We start from the raw sequence: 17,283 nt of genomic DNA on the forward strand, positions 1-17,283 counted from the left end.
TATAGACTAACATTAGACTTGGTTTGAAATGTGGTAGATTCATTTTATGCTATTGCTGAGTCTAATTCTTAAGAAGTGACACTATTTATCCCACCTTATTTTCTCCCAAGCCTCCACGCCAGTCCTGTTTTATAACATTGGCACTACATTTAAATAGATGAGGGAAAGAACTGTCTAAAAGAAATATATGATTAGGTATTACTTGTATGATAACTGAACAGTCCAGAACAAGAGGTGCATAGCAAAGGGGACCTGGTGTAGAAGGGGGGGAGGCAGAGGGAGTAAATTTTACAACAATGAAAGAATCTTTTTAAAGAGAAAAGTAAACTGGGGTTGGGAGGGAATGGTAGGGAGGAAAATGTGCAACAATGAATGAATGGAAATCCAAGTTTCCTGTAAACTTTCGTTAAAATAACAATTAAAAAATACTTTTTTTTAAAAAAAAGGGTAAAGAAACAAAACAAAAAAGACATGTGACAGCTGTACTGTTGATTATTTTGCTGCGAGGGCTCCTGATAAAGAAGTTGGATTATCTTTACGAAGAGAGAAGCTATATTGAAGGGAATTGAGATACTTTAGCCAGTATAACAACACTTAACACCTCAGACATGTGAGTGAAGCCATGCTTGGTATTCTAGCCCAAGCCACCTAGCAATCCAAAGATTTTTCATGAATAAATTCAGCTAAGTCTACACAGATGATAGATAGCCTGAGTTCTTTGTTCATTGACTGTGTGTGTGTGTGTGTGTGTGTGTGTGTGTGTCCATCTCTATCTCTATCTCTGTCTCTGTCTCTATCTCTATCATCTCTATCTCTATCATCTCTATCTCTATCTCTATCTCGATCTCTATCTATATCTATATATCATCTATCTATCTATCTATACACTATTATTTCTCATGCCATAGATATAAGAAAAAGAATAAGTAAGAGGGAGAAACCTTTTTGCTTTTCCTTTAAGACAAGCAGTGAAATATGCTATTAAGAAAAATAAAACAGTGCTTTAAGATAAGCAGTTACCAAAGTGATGATCAATTTATAATAGGTCACCAAAGAAGACCTTCCAGAGAGGTGACTTTTGAGCAAAAAAAGGACATCAGAAAACTGAACGACTAACATTCAGGTGCATTGAACAGCAGAGCGGGAAAGGAGGCTTGCATAGTATACCATAAACAATATAACCAAAGTAAGAATCATTGACTTCTCTCGATTGGTATCAATTTAGACAGCTCTCTGTTATCTCTCTTTAGAAATATGTTCTTTAAAAATCAGTCTGATGTCACCTTCTTCAGAAAGGCTAAAACTACTATCTCTATTCTGGGTTAGAGCTCTCATCTGTGTTATTATAGTACTTAACTCTATATGCACTCCAATGAGAGCACAGGTTTAATTATGTTTTCCTATAATTATAACCTTAGTAGCCCCTGCAGTATGCATAGACTAGATGGAATGGCAGAAATCTCCTGCTTCTATTTTCACTACATTTTCTATCCTTAATTGTGTTTTCCTGTGTTATCTCCCACAAGACCTCCTTTAAGCATATCCTCAAAATTTATATTAATTCAAGAAAAGAGTTCTTGACCAGTGGCTGCTTAATCTGTCACTGAGAAGTAGCAAAAAAACAAGGCTTTGCTAAAACAGAGACGGTATTATGCTTCCTTTGGGAAGGTAAACAAGACAGCAGTTATAGACACTTCACACAAAGGAGGAAAAAGGATTTTGAAAGTAACACCTGTCAAATGGAGCAGTAATGTGTGCTGTTTGACAAAATAGGCTGGTGACTGTCAAAATAAATAATAAACCTTCCAGCCTTGACTAATGACTAAACTGCATTGGAAGACTTGAAGGAAGCATCCAACAAAATGCAAAATTGAAAGGGAAATTGGAACGGTTGGCACAGTTTCCTAGCAGCTAAATTGTACGTAATTTTGGAAAAACTCATACCATTCACCAGGTTCCATGGCAGAGGGAAAGATTCCAAAAACGCTTCTGATTGAGCATTTTGCTTTAGTTAGGAAATCACATCTTTATTGATGAAATGCCAAGAAGTTGGCTTTTCTCCCTCAATACTATAGGAAAGGGGGGAGGGGAAGTCCTGCCATGGCCATGACACTCTCGGTGCCGATATTCTGCAAGCTGCCAATAATATCATCACGGAAGAGCCTAGAGCTGGTCTACTTTGTGTATTGAATACAGTCATGTGCGGAAAGCCGGAGAATCCACTGTGAATACTGTTCTATTTCCCCTTCTTCACAGTAGAGGCATTTTCCTGTTCCCATAACTCCTTGGATCTTTTTCTTTCTCTTTCCAGAAAGCATAGCTTTTCTGATATTGTTATCAAGAAAACTGCAAAGCATTAGCTGATAATGTTATGACCCTTCCCAGGGGCCAAGTCATTTAAATAAATTGTCTCCAGAAGGTCCCAAAACTCTTGATAAATTCCTGCTTTAAAAGTCAATAATGCATTTACTAGTGGAAGAATGCATTGTTAGTTGGAGAATTATGAACATCTCAAAAAAAGCATAGCTTTGCAAAAGCAGTGATGCTTCAGAAAGTGTACATTTAAGCCTCGAGCTCAAAGTAGTAGGGATGAGTACTTCTTTGTCCCTCCTCTGGCTTCTCTAATTGTACCTTTGTTCTTCAGTTATTCTCTGAGCTTTTTCAGTTATAGTAAAAATGAGAGGATGAAACACACTAAACAGAGTATTTGTTCATTCTAAGAAAGTATCATATCTAGAAATTATTTAGCCTGCAGTGATAATGGCTTGCTTGCTCATTTAATTTTATTTATTTATGTTCTTCCATTATTTATACCTCTTTCATCTGTTCTATGTATTATAGTGTACTGGCTCTAATTCCAAATATGTTTTCTATAAGGATTTTATATCGCTGGAAGTAAACAATTTTGAAACACGAAATAAGCAAAATATCAAATACAAAAGTGGGCATTTAATACTTTTTTCCTTCTTAAATAAAACTATTTTCTAGAATCTTCGATTATAAGAAAAAGCCTGACTTTTGTTTGTTTATTTTAGGTATAATTTTGGAATATTATACTGATTTAAAACTGTTTCTATGTGAGTTTGACAACTACATTCAATAAGGAAAAAAACCTGGGATTGTGATTATGGAAAGACTATCTCAGGACCATCTCAGAAATTCAGGAAAGTAATTGCCTGTATGTGTCCTAAGTAAAGTGAATTTGTTTTATACTCTTGAATATCCATGACTTATTAATAGACAACAATCAGGATGCTTTTGATGCTTGCCTAGGTATTTCAACATCCAGGAATGATTTGGCTCACCAACCAATTTGGTTCATCCATCCTAGCTTGATGGAGGGTAATCCCACCCAGACACCATCATGTCCAAGGAATCTTGCACTTCCTGTAGCAATTATTCTGCTTGGCAGAAACTCCCCTTTCTGAAGCCTCCTCTGTTCATTATTCTTGCTGCCTCTGCAGGGTCAGTAATGTGTCTGCCAGTAAAGTGTTGTCTCCTTCCATTTCCTATTCCCATAACCACACAGAGTAGAATCTGTTCCCTGATTGAGGAAAGAGCATTTGTCCATTAATAACCACACTAGACTAGCAGCCAAATCCCTTGTTGATGCTCTGGTCATTTTTAACTTGGACTCCTCTAACCACATTCTGTGTTGTCTCCAAGTCTTTATTCTTCCCAGTTTAAAATGATCTGCACTCTGCAGATCAAATCATTTCTAGATGGGTTTAAGTTATACTCGTGGGAGGAAAGAGCCAGGGCTTGGCAACACTACATATAGGGAGTGTAGTAGAGAATGGGGAGACATGTGTCTGAAACAGGCATTTAAATATGCTATAGGATGACAGAGATCTAGCTTATTAAGTTTTTTGTAAAGTGTATGCAATCCAGGAATCCGGACATTTCAAGATCTTATTACAAATTTGGTGTCTGCATTTCACAAATTATGGGAATTAGTTCTGTCTGTGTTCCATCTTATTACAAAGTACTCAATAAATACTTTTGCAACCTGTGTAATTTTTCACAAGTTGAAAAAAAATCACCAAGGAGTACTGTTATGTCACGTGATGTTGATGAACTTTTACTCTGTTTTAAACAAATCAACAAGGCTTCTTGAATAATAGGGACATTGACCATAGAAATTCATAATTATGAGGGGGGAGGGAAGGAGTAAAATATGAAGTGAAATCAAATAAGAAGTGAAAAATTAATTATCTTAGAAACGGTTTGATTTCCTGGCACCTTAGATGATTTTGTGAGTTAATTTTTTAATTATTTTGGTCTCCTATCAAAGAGTTAACTTGTTACCAAAAGGTGAGCTATTTTCTATTCAATTGTCAATCAGACTAAGTTCTATATCAAAAAAACATTGGCTGTCATCCAGTGTTAATCTTTTTCAGAATTATTATTATTTTCTTTAGACAGAGGCTGATCTATCTCTATTTCCGGATTTCATTTTGGCAACTTAGAGCCTTACCTCATATTTGAGAGATTATTATTGAAAATAGTACTTCTTGAAATTGTCTTTTCTTGTTGTTTTTCTCTATCTTTAAAAAAATTATAATTAATTGCACTCAAGTTAGTGAGCCTTTGTGACTGCCAATACTAGCTCAAACATAGATTGCATATAATCCTGCACAGATGTGGAGCCAATAGGGAACAGGATGATTGTGGGCTTTTACACATCTTTTAGCTAAATTAAAAATCCAAAACCTAAATCTGTCTTCTGAGACAGCAGGTGAATTTGACATTTCCTAAAGACTATTAGAACTCAAACCAATGAATATGGTAATTAATTCAAGTGGTTTGTGACTGTTAAACAATACATATTTACAATGTCCTTTATCTTTGACTTGCAAAATAATGATTTTATCATTGGAATAGCCCGAAGGGGGGAGGTACAATGCAAGAGAGAAAAACCCAGGATGAGATGGATTGACACAGTACCTGAGATAACAGGATAGGTATGTCAGAGACAGTGAGACTAGCTCAGAATAGGGAAAGATTCAGAGTAATTGTACATAGGTTTGCTCTGAGTCTCTGGTGACTCAAGGGCGAATAACAATAGCAACAACAATAACCCTTTATTCAAATATGGTTGCATCCAGGTTAGACTGTAGAGCCATATATTTCAAATAGTTTGTGTCTCTCTAACCATCTCAGTAAGGCTAATGTATGAAATAAATAAAAAATTATAGCAGAAGCTCAAGGCTTTGAAATTATTATTATTATTTTAGCTTTGATTTATGTCCATCCTCTTGGATTTTGCACTAGTTACCAAAGTTTGCTATAAATGTTCAAATAAGAAGATATTTGTATACCAAAAGTTGGTCAGAGGATAGTCGCTAACAGATCATAAGTGTCTACTTATAAATGTAAGGCAAATAGGAGCTAGGCAACTGACATAAATAAGACAGGACAAAACTATAGCAGCCAATAAATAGTTGAAGCAACATTCTCCGCAGAAAGTGGTTGGCATAACTTACATTGAAGCAAAATATTATATCATATAGGTAATTATCTAGTTATTTGCTTCTTCTTTTTTCACAGATCCAAACCAGAACATATTATTTCTTTAATTATTTCCCAATTTGTATCCTTCAATCTTGTTGAATTTTGGAAAGATGACTTGGTATATTTGGCTAATATTCCTCCTGCTCCCTCACATTAGATGGAAATTGAATTAAGTTTATTTTCAATATATGAAGACAACATTAACTTGGTCCTTTTGCATTCAGCTCTATGAATCACAGATTTTTTTTACATCACTACACAGTCTATTAAGCTGATGAAAAAGAAAAACATATTGAGTGATAAGAGCATTATAAAAATAAATTTATGGATACCTCCCTGGAGGCACACAGAATACATGATCTGTTAGAATTTTTGTACTAAGACTTTTGGAATGCTTAATTCTTAGTACTTGATCCCAATGATTAGCTCATAAATCATTACCCTAAAGCACATATCTAAAATGTTTTATATTTATTTGGTTGTATCATCTGTCAAGCCATGGCTTATGTAATGATGAGGTTAGGATCACAATAAAAGAAATAAGGGTGAAGGGATTTGGGAGCTTGTGGTATACTAATCCTTAATAGATGTCCAATGAAAGACATGAACATAAATGATTGTATTGTTTTCTTCATTATAGGGGAGATAGAGTAATTTATGCAGTGTTGTTAAAGAACAAAGACTGTGGTATACTGAAAAGATAGAAAATTAAAAGTAAAAGAAAACAAATCATATACTATAAAACCATCAATTATTGGATTTAAGAATCATATTTTTTGTCTGCTTTATGAGCATAATATCTATGCTGCAATATCTTATAAAGTTATTGAAAACATAAAATGAAGCACAGTACTTGAATAAGCTATCAAATGTATAATCAACATACAAGTAGAAAAATGATATTAATTCACAGCATATGCTGCCAGATGAGCAAATGTGAATAAGACCCTGTATCTCCTTTTTATGAGCTTTCAAAATGTGGAAAGAATCAGACATAAAATGTCATGGAAAAAATTTAGGAAGGAAATCTGGCTGTGTTGGAACACACGGAAATTATAGAGGGAGTAACAATTGAACCTACTGTTGGAGGTAAGACAAGGACTCTTCAAGAAGTCTAGGAAAAAACAAAAACCAATATTCCAAACAGAAGGAAAAATGTATGTACAGCTTTAGTTTGTTTGGCTCCACACTCAACCCTCTATGTACCAGCAGCCAGGAAATCAAGAGACTAATTTCATTTGGAAAATCTGCTGTCAGAGACCTCTCCAGAGTACTGAAGAGCAACAACATTAGTCTGGAGATTAAGGTACACCTGATCCAGACCATAGTCTTTGCAATTGCTTGCTATACATCAGAAAGCTGGACAATTACTAGGGATTATAGGAGAGTTGATGCCTTTGAGATGTGATGCTGGATAAATGTATTGTATACCCCATGAACATGTACTGCCAGAACAGTTTGACCTGATGAGGGTGAAACCAGGCCGCTCCTTGAAGGCAAGAATTGTGAAGCTCCATCAGACATACTTTGGGCATGTTGCAAGGAGTGACCAGTTCTTGGAGAGAGACATCATGCATGGGAGGGTGGACGCACAGTGCAAGAGAAGACCCTCTATAAGATGGATTGATTCAGTGACTGGGGCAATGGGGATAGGTGTGATAGAGATAATAGAGTTGGCATAGGATAGAGCAGGATTTAGAGCTGTTGTACATAGGGTAGTAATGAGTTGCAAGTGACTCGATAGCACATAACAACAACAACAACAATAATAGCACCCACATACAAATCAACATTTTGAAAAATTGCAATAAACTCATCAAAATTATAGGTAAAATGAATTTGAGAGAAGGTAATGAGTGAGAAGCTGTTTATAAAAAGAATGATAGATTAGGATGGTTTATATGCTTATCTGATACATCAAGATTTTATTGCCTAAATGATGAAAAATTATTGGATATTTTTAATGTAAATATGACAGAGTTTAGCAGATGGGTGGTGCTGTTGTGTGCTGTTGAGGTAGAATTGACTCAGCTGTTGCTCCAGCAAGATTTCAGAAGCTGTAAATCTCATGAGAGGAGATTGCTCATTCTTCTGCAATTGGTAGATTCGTACCACTAAGTTGGTCAGAGCTCCCCTAGCCAAAGATTAGCACATAGGTAGGATAAAAAGAAAAGCAAGGTACAGTGAGGAGTTGAGATGTTGTAATACATGGCATTGATCAAACACAATGTTACAAACAAAATGTATAAGAATAATTGATTTAGGGAGCTCTGGGTGGTCTACTGACAAGAAGTTGCACAGCAATCCCAGAGGTGCATGGTTCAAATCCACCAGGTGCTCTGCTGGAGAAGGAGGGGCAATCTCTTCCTGTGCCAGTATGATCTGATTTGACGGTACACACACACACACACACACACATAATAAAAAAATTAAAAAATAAAAGAAAAATTAAATTAAAATCAATTTAAAAAGACTTTTAGAAAAACATTTAACATTTATTTTTTAAAAATATAAATTTCTACTCAGCAGTATAGACCTATTGTTCACAGGTGAGCCTAGAAATGGAGGCAAAATCATTGGAGATTATCCAGTTATCCAGAAAGAAGACATGTACCAATCTATGTTTATGTGACTGCTTGGGGAAAAGGTCAGTAAGAGACCAATTTCAGAGTCAGAAATGTGGTAGAATTAGTGCAACTTGTTAGCCATCTAGAGATGGAGAATAAAGAAGATGAACTATTAAGTTGGTTATTTGTAAAACAAAACAAAACAAAACAAAAACCTGTTGTCATGGAGTCAATTTCAACTTCTGGTGATCTCCTGTGTTACATGACAGAGCAGCTTCAGAAGAATTTTCTTAGATATCTCTATATCTCTATCTCTATCATATCTATCTCTATCTCTAATCTATCTATCTATCTATCTATCTATCTATCTATCTATCTATCATCTATCTATCTTTTATGCGGGGAAGTCATAGATGTCTAGTTCTGCTGTAATGGAAATACCACAACTGAGTGGTTTTGACCAATAGAAATTTCTTCCTCCCAGTTCAGATGTCTGGAGTCTGAATTCCAGGTGCTGGCACTAAAGGAAAACTTGCTTACTATACTGGAAGAAGTCATTGCGCCTCGGCACCTTGCTGATTTGCATGATTTTTGTCCAGGCATCTGTCTTCCTTCACTTCTATTTGCTTTTATATACTTAATTTTCTCCATAACTCAAGGGAGATTTACATACTGTACACTAGTTACACTTATTCACTTATTGCCATTAAGTTGGATTCAACTCAGTCAAATTTCCAGTGGGTTTTTGGAGGCTGAAAATTGCATGAAAGAAAATGGTCCATCTTTTCCCCTTGGAGCAACTGGTAGACTCTAACAGCCTACCTTTGAGTTGGCAAAGGAATTCTTACCCACAGTCAGAGACTCTTTGCTAATAGTATCTAATTATCATAACAAAGTAAATCCATCCTCAAACAGGATTTAGAGCCAAAGGTATGTTAGTTAGGACTTAGAGCTCAAGTATTTGGTGAACACAGTTTAACCTGTTGTTGTTGTTGTTATGTGCCATCAAGTCATTTGCGACTCATAGCTACCCTATGTACAAGAGCCCTAAACGCCGTTCTACCCTGTGCCAACCTCGCTGTCACAAACACATTCATTCCCACCACTCCACTCACAGAATTGATCCATCTCATCTAGGGTCTTCCTTCTCCTGTGCCATCCCTCCACTCTCCCAAACATGATGTCCCTCTCCAAGGACCAATCCTTCTTTGCAACATGCCCAAAATATGTCAGATGAAGCTTCAGAATCCTTTACTCCAAGGAACATTCTGGCTTCACCCTCTCCGGGACAAACCTGTGTGTTCTCCTAGCAGTCCATGGTATATATCCAACACTCTTCTCCAGCACCACAACTCAAAGGCATCAGTTATCTTTCTATCATCCCTATTCACTGTCCAACTCTCTGATGCATAGCACATAATTGCAAAGATCAGGCACACCTTAGTCTCTAGCCTGACGTCATTGCACTTCAGTACTCTTGAGAGGTCCCTCACAGCTGACTTTCCCAATGCAAATTCGTCTCCTGATTTCCTGTCTGCTGTTACCAAGTGTGTTGACTGTGGAGCCAAGTAAATGAAAACTGTTGACTATCTCAATCACTTCACCATCCATACTGATTCTGCCAATTGGTCCAGTGGTGAGAATCTTTGTTTTCTTGATATTGAGCTTCAATCCATATTGAAGACTACAGTCCTTGACCTTCTGCAGCAAGTGCTTCAGGTCCTCCTCAGTTTCAGTGAGCAGGGTTGTGTCATCTGCCTAATGCAGGTTGTTGATGATTCTTTCACCAATCCTGATGCCACATTCCTCCTCATACAGCTCAATGTCTTGGATGATCTGTTCTGCATACAGATTGAAAAGGAATGGAGAAAAAATACATATCTGGCAGACCCCTTTCTTGATTTTGAACCATCGAGTGTATCCCTGCTCTGTTCTGACGACTGCCTCTTGGTCCAAGTATAGGTTTCACATTAGCACAATCAAATGTTCTGGGATTCCCATTCTTCTCAGAGTCAGCCATGGCTTGTTGTGATCCACACAGCCAAAAGCCTTTGTATAGTCAATGAAACACAGATAGACATTCTTCTGGAATTCTCTGTTTTCTGCCAAGATCCATCTTACATTAGCTATAATATCTCTAGTACCACGACCTCTTCTAAATCCAGCCTGCACATATTACAGTTCTCTGCTGACATACTGTTCCAAATGTTTTTGGATAATTTTCAGCATAATCTTGCTTCCATGTGATATCGATGATATTGTTCAATAATTTCCGCACTCTGTTGGGTCACCTTTCTTTCGAATCAGAACAAATATCGATCTCTTCCAGTCAGTTGGCCAGCTGGCTGTCCTCCAGATTTCCTGGCACAACTTAGTGAGCACATCCAGGGCAGTGTCTGTTTATTCAAATAAATCAGTTGGTATGCTGTCAACTCCTGGAGCCTTGTTTTGTGCCAATTCCTTCATAGCAACTTAAACTTCCTCCATAGGTTCTTACTCATATATTATTTCATGAAATTCCTCTGTGTCAGCCAATTCCTTCTGATACAGTAACTCTGTGTACTCCTTCCATCTTCTTTAGATACCTCCTGCATCATTCAACATTCTACCCAAACTATCTTTAAGTATTGCCACCCATGGTTTGAATTTGTTTTTCAACTCCTTCAGCTTAAGAAACACTGAGTGAGTCTCGTCCTTTTGATTTTCCAGCTCCAGCTTTCTGCACATTTCATTATAGTATCATGCTTTGTCCTCCCGAGCTGCCTTTTGAAATTTTCTATTCAGCTCTTTGATTTCTTGATTTCTTCCCTTAGCTTTGGCTTCTCGGTGCTCTAATGCAATCCTCAGAGTCTCATCTGATATCCATCATGGTCCTTTCTTCTTCTTTAGCCTTTGTAATGATCATTTGCATTCTTCCTCCCAGAGATCATTTGGCCTATGCTCATTGGTGCTCAAGGCCTCAAACCTGTTCCTGAGATGGTTTTGAAATTCGAGTGGGACATACTTAAGGTCAAATCTTGGTTCCTGTAGACTTGACTTAATTGTCCTCAACTTCAGCTTGAACAGTAGTTCAGAGTATGAGTAGTTGGTGGTCTGTCCCACAGTCAGCACCCAGCCTGGTTTTTCACTGCTAATGCTGACCTTCTCCAGCAAATCTTTCCACAAATGTAATCTATTTGATTCTTATGCATACCATTAGGTGAAATCTATGTGTATAGACTGCATTTATGTTTCTTATAAAAGGTATTTGCCATGAATAAATCATTGAATGTGCAGAACTCTATCATTCTATCTCCAGCCTCATTTCTCTCACCAAGCCCATGTTTTTCAGCTACTGATCCTTTTTCCCTGTTGCCAACTTTTGCATTCCAGTCACCCATTATTATTAATGCCTCTTGATTACATGCTTGATTAATTTCTGACTGCAAATGTTGGTAAAAATCTTCTATTTCTTCTTCTTTGGCTCTAGCTTTTGGTGCATATATTTGAATGATAATGGTATTCACTGGACTTCCTTGCATGCGTATGGATATTATCCTGTCGCTCGCCATGTTGTATTTCAGGATAGATCTAGAAATGATTTTTTAAATTATGAAACCAACCCCATTTTTTCATCCCCAGCAGTAAATCATATAATCATCCGATTCAAAATGTCCCATGCCAAGCCACCTCATTTTGCCAATACCTAGTATGCCAATATTTATGCGTTCTATTTCTTTCTTAACAATGTCCAATTTTCCTACATTCATGCTTCTTACATTCTATGTTCCAATCAGTAGTGTCTCCTTACAGTTGTTTCTCTTTTCCATGTTTCCATTTCTAAGATCTCGGTTTCAATTGCCATGTCTGTTAGTCCAAATGATAATCTAAGTGTGCTCTGTTGTACGTACGGTTTTCGAAGGCCTGTAATTTCAGAAGTAGATGGCCAATCCTTCTTCCTTGTCTGTCTCAATTTTTAAATATATATAATAGTATCTAACAGACAAGCATTCTACATAAAAGAGTAGATGAAAGACATTTGCCAGTTATAAAGACCAATATTCAATGTTGCTGCCCACCTGGCTACATGTTTGGTTGGTTTTGGGTTTTGGATTTTTTTTAAATCCACCCTTTCCCTGCTCCAACACCAACCCTTCCTACTTTTGCTTACAACATTCAACACCCATCTTGCATTGACCAGCCCTTGATGTGATGTCCTAAGTCTTAAGCCATCAGGATTTCTCTGATTATGACCATGTCATGCTGCTGTCAGTCTCTTATGATGCGGTCAGTATGACTTCAATTTAAAGTTGGTAAGTACAACTGCCGTGTACAGCTGGAAAATCCTGAGAAAAAGCCTTTTAAACTTCCACTCCAGGATTGACTTCTTGTGGGTTAATACCACTTGTCTTCTGTTTGCAGCTTGGTGCTGATGCAAGCGGATGGATTCCCAGTAGAGAAAATGTGTCCTCCAGCACGGCCCTCAGGCCCAAAACTAATTCTCTGGCAAATGGCATCCTTGGGGGCCCCTTTCCCATCTTTCCTTGGGATACCTGAATGAGGTGTGGAGAAGAAGTATATCCACAGGCTTTCAGGCCTTTCTTCATGGATTCATGTTTGAATTGTCAAACTCCTTCCATAAAGTTTCACAACCTTAAAAATTGGATGGAGATTTCCCATGAGTTGGAATAAACTTGAAGACATCAGGTAACATATGAAAAGAAATCCTTGGAAAATGCAAACACATAAGTGTTCAACTATTATCCAAAAGATTTAAAATTACCTAAATGTGCCTCAGAAGAAAAGTCTGATAGTCTACCTCAATAATGTAATAGCCCAGAGTCAGAATCACTTCAGGAGAAACCAGTTAATATATGAAGTTGATACAATTATCTGGCATGTGTTGAAATTTCTAGGAGTGTCATTCATTTATGGTGGTTCTCTGTGATTTATCATAACATTCATATCTGATCCATTTTTGCCACAACAGAGCCCTTGTGTGCAGGGAGAGCCCTGCATCTGTAGGGAGTTGCACTGTTGGCACCTTGCTTGCAGATCAAATTTACCAGTGGCTTAGCAAGAGAAAGATTGACAAGCTCCTCCCATGTGATTTACAGGCTTTATAATACCCACTAAAGGTTCACCTATGAGTTGATTTTTACTTGATTTCAAAGAGTAACTCATCACAGTACATGAAACATTGACGAAGAACAGTTATAAACTAATACTCTTTCCCTTTTAGTAATTTCTGTGCCTGGAAATAGGACCAATTTCAATATGCCTGCCCCTTCTTATCATGTCCTTGTTTGAATAACACTCATTTAAGTTCTGAGATTTCTGTAAGATTCTTTCCTACAACATTAGTGGAGTGGTGGTGAGTCACTATGACATATATCTCTCGTGGTCTCTTTTTTCATCCAATTATTCTGTGCCCCAGAGTATTCGTGGTAAAATTTTACTTAACTAATCTCTTAGCCAATATTTTAATATATTACCTTAAAATGCCTACATCACTGAAGGATAAATATCTCATACAGTAACCCACCAATGAGCCAAGAATGGAGTTTCATCTCTTCCCATTAATAACACTTACTACTGGCTCCCACAAATATGGACATTTAATAAATGTTTTAATGATAATGGAATAATTTATCTTTCCTAGGGTGCATCCTTTTTAACTGAACCAAGGAAAGCATGCATTGTACTGATTCAGGGAGGATAAATGTAATCTCATGACAATTAAAAAGTAGAAGAGCAGTATAAACTCATCCATTTACCTAATGACTAAACTTCAGTAAAGAAAATTTGATCGGTCTGGTAGAATTTGTTAATGGAAGAACATTTAATGCATTTAAAGAATTCAGAGTAGCCTGACCACCTCTGCTAACTTACTAATATAAAACCAGTTTAAGTATCGTTAGTAAATTGAAGAAATGGGCTGAAATTATATTTTCATTCTAGAACAGAAAGATTTTTTTTTCCTGATTACTTCACGGATCTCTGGTGTCATAGTCCACAGGGCATTGTACTGCTAACCAAAGATGACATCTGTCTGGTGGTTTGAAGTTACCAGCTTTGTGAGAGAAAGGTGAACATTTTTTTTTTATGTAGTTTATTATTGTTCACTGACATCAAGTCAGAACAGATGATTGGCTATACTTCTAGTGGGATCCCAAAGGCTGTAATTTCCAGAGGAGGAAATGGCCCATCTTCCCTGCAGCTATTAGGAGATTCAAACCACTTTCCTTTGGGTTGACAGCACAACAACTTACCCAGTAGTTCAAAAGGTCTCCCTTCCAAGTGATTTACTGCTTCTGAAATCCAGTGGAGTGTAAGCAATGAATCAGTACTGACTTGAGTTGAACTTTGAAATTAGGAAAAATTTTAAATTAGGTAAAATTTAAATTTAGGTAAAATTCTATATTATTTTCAATATGCTAACACAAACCATGAACATGAAATATAAATTTTATAAAAATACATTCACTTAGAAATACGTGCACTTAAAAATAATTATTTATAGTTCATAATTGAAAATACTATTAATCTCAACTTTGGGATTTAAAAAAAATTATAAATTCAAACAATTTAATCAAATATTTGTGTCATTTGTATAACTCAAGTTATTAATGACTCTTCCTCCTGATGCTATATTTTTTCTCATCTAGTTCAGATTCTCAAATTATTTACTAGGCACACAGATTGAATAGATATGCTAAAAGGATATAACACTGATACCAACTCTTTGTGATTTTAAGCCATGCAGTGTTTCTTTGTTCTGTTTAAACAACTGTTTCTTGATGTTTATATGTTGTTGTTGTTGTTATGTGCCGTCGAGTCATGTGCGACTCATAGCGACCCTATGCACAACAGCCCTAAACCGTGCTCTATCCTGTGCCAATCTCATTGCCTCTGACACACCCATCCCGATTACCCCAGTCACTGAATCAATCCACCTCATAGAGGGTCTTCCCTCCTGCGCTGTCCCTCTACTCTACCCAGCATGATGTCCCTCTCTAAAGACCTGTCTCTCTCTCCTTACAACGTGTCCAAAGTATGTCAGAAGAAGCCCCAGAATCCTTGCCTCCAAGGAGCAGCCTGGTTTAATCCTCTCTACGATGAATCTGTTTGTTTTCTTGGCAGTCCATGGTACATTCAATAGTCTTCTCCAGCACCACAGCTCAAAGACGTCAATTCTCCTTCTATCCTCCCTAGATTCTCATATATAATTAAATGTTCTATAATTCCTATTTTTCTCAATGGTAGCCAGGTAGCTATAATTTGTAATGCTCTACATAGTTAAATGTCTTTGCATAGCCAATTCAAACACAAGTAAATATCCATTTTGTATTCTCTACTTTTAGCCAAGATTTATCTAATGTCAACAATGATATCTCACCATCCCAGTCTTCTTAGGAATCTAATTTGAATTTTTGGTGGTTCCTCGTCAAGAAACTGTTTCTGCCAATTTCTGATAATTTTCAGTAGATTTATTTTGCTGATATGTGATATTAATGATATTTGCTGATAATTTATGTAGATGATATAACCTTATTTGTTGATAGTGAAGATTTGAAGGATTTACTGAAGACCAAATCATTCAATATAGATTACAAGATCATGAAAACAACAGCCTTGTCAATGGACCAATAGATATTATTATTATTGTTGTGTTGTGTACTGTTGAGTCAAAATGGACTCATAACTGACCCTCTGATGGATTTTCAGAGGCAGTTAATCACATGGGAGGAGATTGTCCATCCTTCTCCCAGGAAGCAGCTGGGTGCCTTAAACCACATACCTCCAGGTTTGCAGTATAGATTCTTGCCACTAGGATACCTTAACTCTCTAACATCATGATAGATGGAGAAAAGATTGAAATTGCCAGTGATTTAATACAGCTTAGATCCAACAACAGTCAAGAAATCAAAAGATGTACTACATTGTGGAAATTTGTTGTCAAGGACCTCTCCAAGATGCCAAAGAGCAAGGATATCAGTTTAAAGACTAAGAAGCATCTGATCTAAGCTATGATAGTTTTCAATTGCTTTGTATACATCTGAAATCTAAATAATTATTAAAGAAGGAAAAAGAAGAAATGGTGCTTTTGAACTGTGGTGTTGATAAAACTTATTGAGTATATCACGGACTGCAAAAAGAACAAATATATCTTTCAAGAAGTGCAATGAGGTTGCACCTTAGACTTAAGGTTGGTGAAACTTTGTCTCATATACTGTGGATGTTATCAGAGGGGATTTGGAACAAAGAAATATTTTAGGGTAAAGTCAAAGTTCAGTAAAAGAGATGACAACCCTCAATAAGATTAATCGATACATGTGGGCAGGGAAAAAAGGGCCAACAATAAATGATTGGAAACCCTAAGTCTCTGTAAACTTTCCTTAAAATTAATAAAAAAACATTTAAAAAAAACCCGATCATTTGACATAGTTACTGTAAAAATGGCTATATCATGCTGGAGATTATAGAGACAGCACAGGATAGAACAAGGTTCAGATCTGTTGTTCATGGGGTAATTATGAGTCATAGTAGACTCCATTTCACCTAAGAAGAGAAATAAAAAATTTTAAAATATATTTTTGTTAATAAATACTTGATAATTATGTCTTCATGATGTGATGATTTGCATGTGGATTTGTGTTTTATTTCAATATATGTACTAATGGAACCATACAGTTCCTAGAAATTGCTTGCCAGGAAGTTGATATCTCCTGATAGTCTCATAATCAGGATTATGAATATTGAGTAGAGAAACTCAAACCTGAAAGTGAAGGTAAAGGACATTTTTCATTCTTATGCAAACACATTTCCAAACTTCTCATGTTTGGGCTAGCGTGTCAAACAACAGCAGGATTTTAAAATGTGGTTTGGCTCTTATTTTGTAACATATTTCTTTCTTAAATTCCCACCGTAGGAAAGTTACATTGGTTATTTCAATGTCTAAAAAAACGCTTTACTGCATATTTGCAAATAAAGATTACTACAGGACACTTTTTGAAGCAGGACAATGTCATCTCATCTGCCATTAATGATTGCACTCTATCTATAAACAACATTTAATACAAATTCCATTTAGAATATTTTTTGATTGTCATTCTTGATATGGTAGATGTTGTTGTGTCATGGTTAGATGTTGTCATGTTGGTTCTGACATATAGCAGACATTTGTGCAACAGAAAGGACAATGCCAAGTTCTGTGCTTTCC

This window comes from Elephantulus edwardii, unplaced genomic scaffold, assembly GCF_000299155.1.
Source record: "Elephantulus edwardii isolate Elephantulus edwardi_28Jun2011 unplaced genomic scaffold, EleEdw1.0 scaffold00013, whole genome shotgun sequence".
In the NCBI taxonomy this organism is placed as follows: Eukaryota; Metazoa; Chordata; class Mammalia; order Macroscelidea; family Macroscelididae; genus Elephantulus; species Elephantulus edwardii.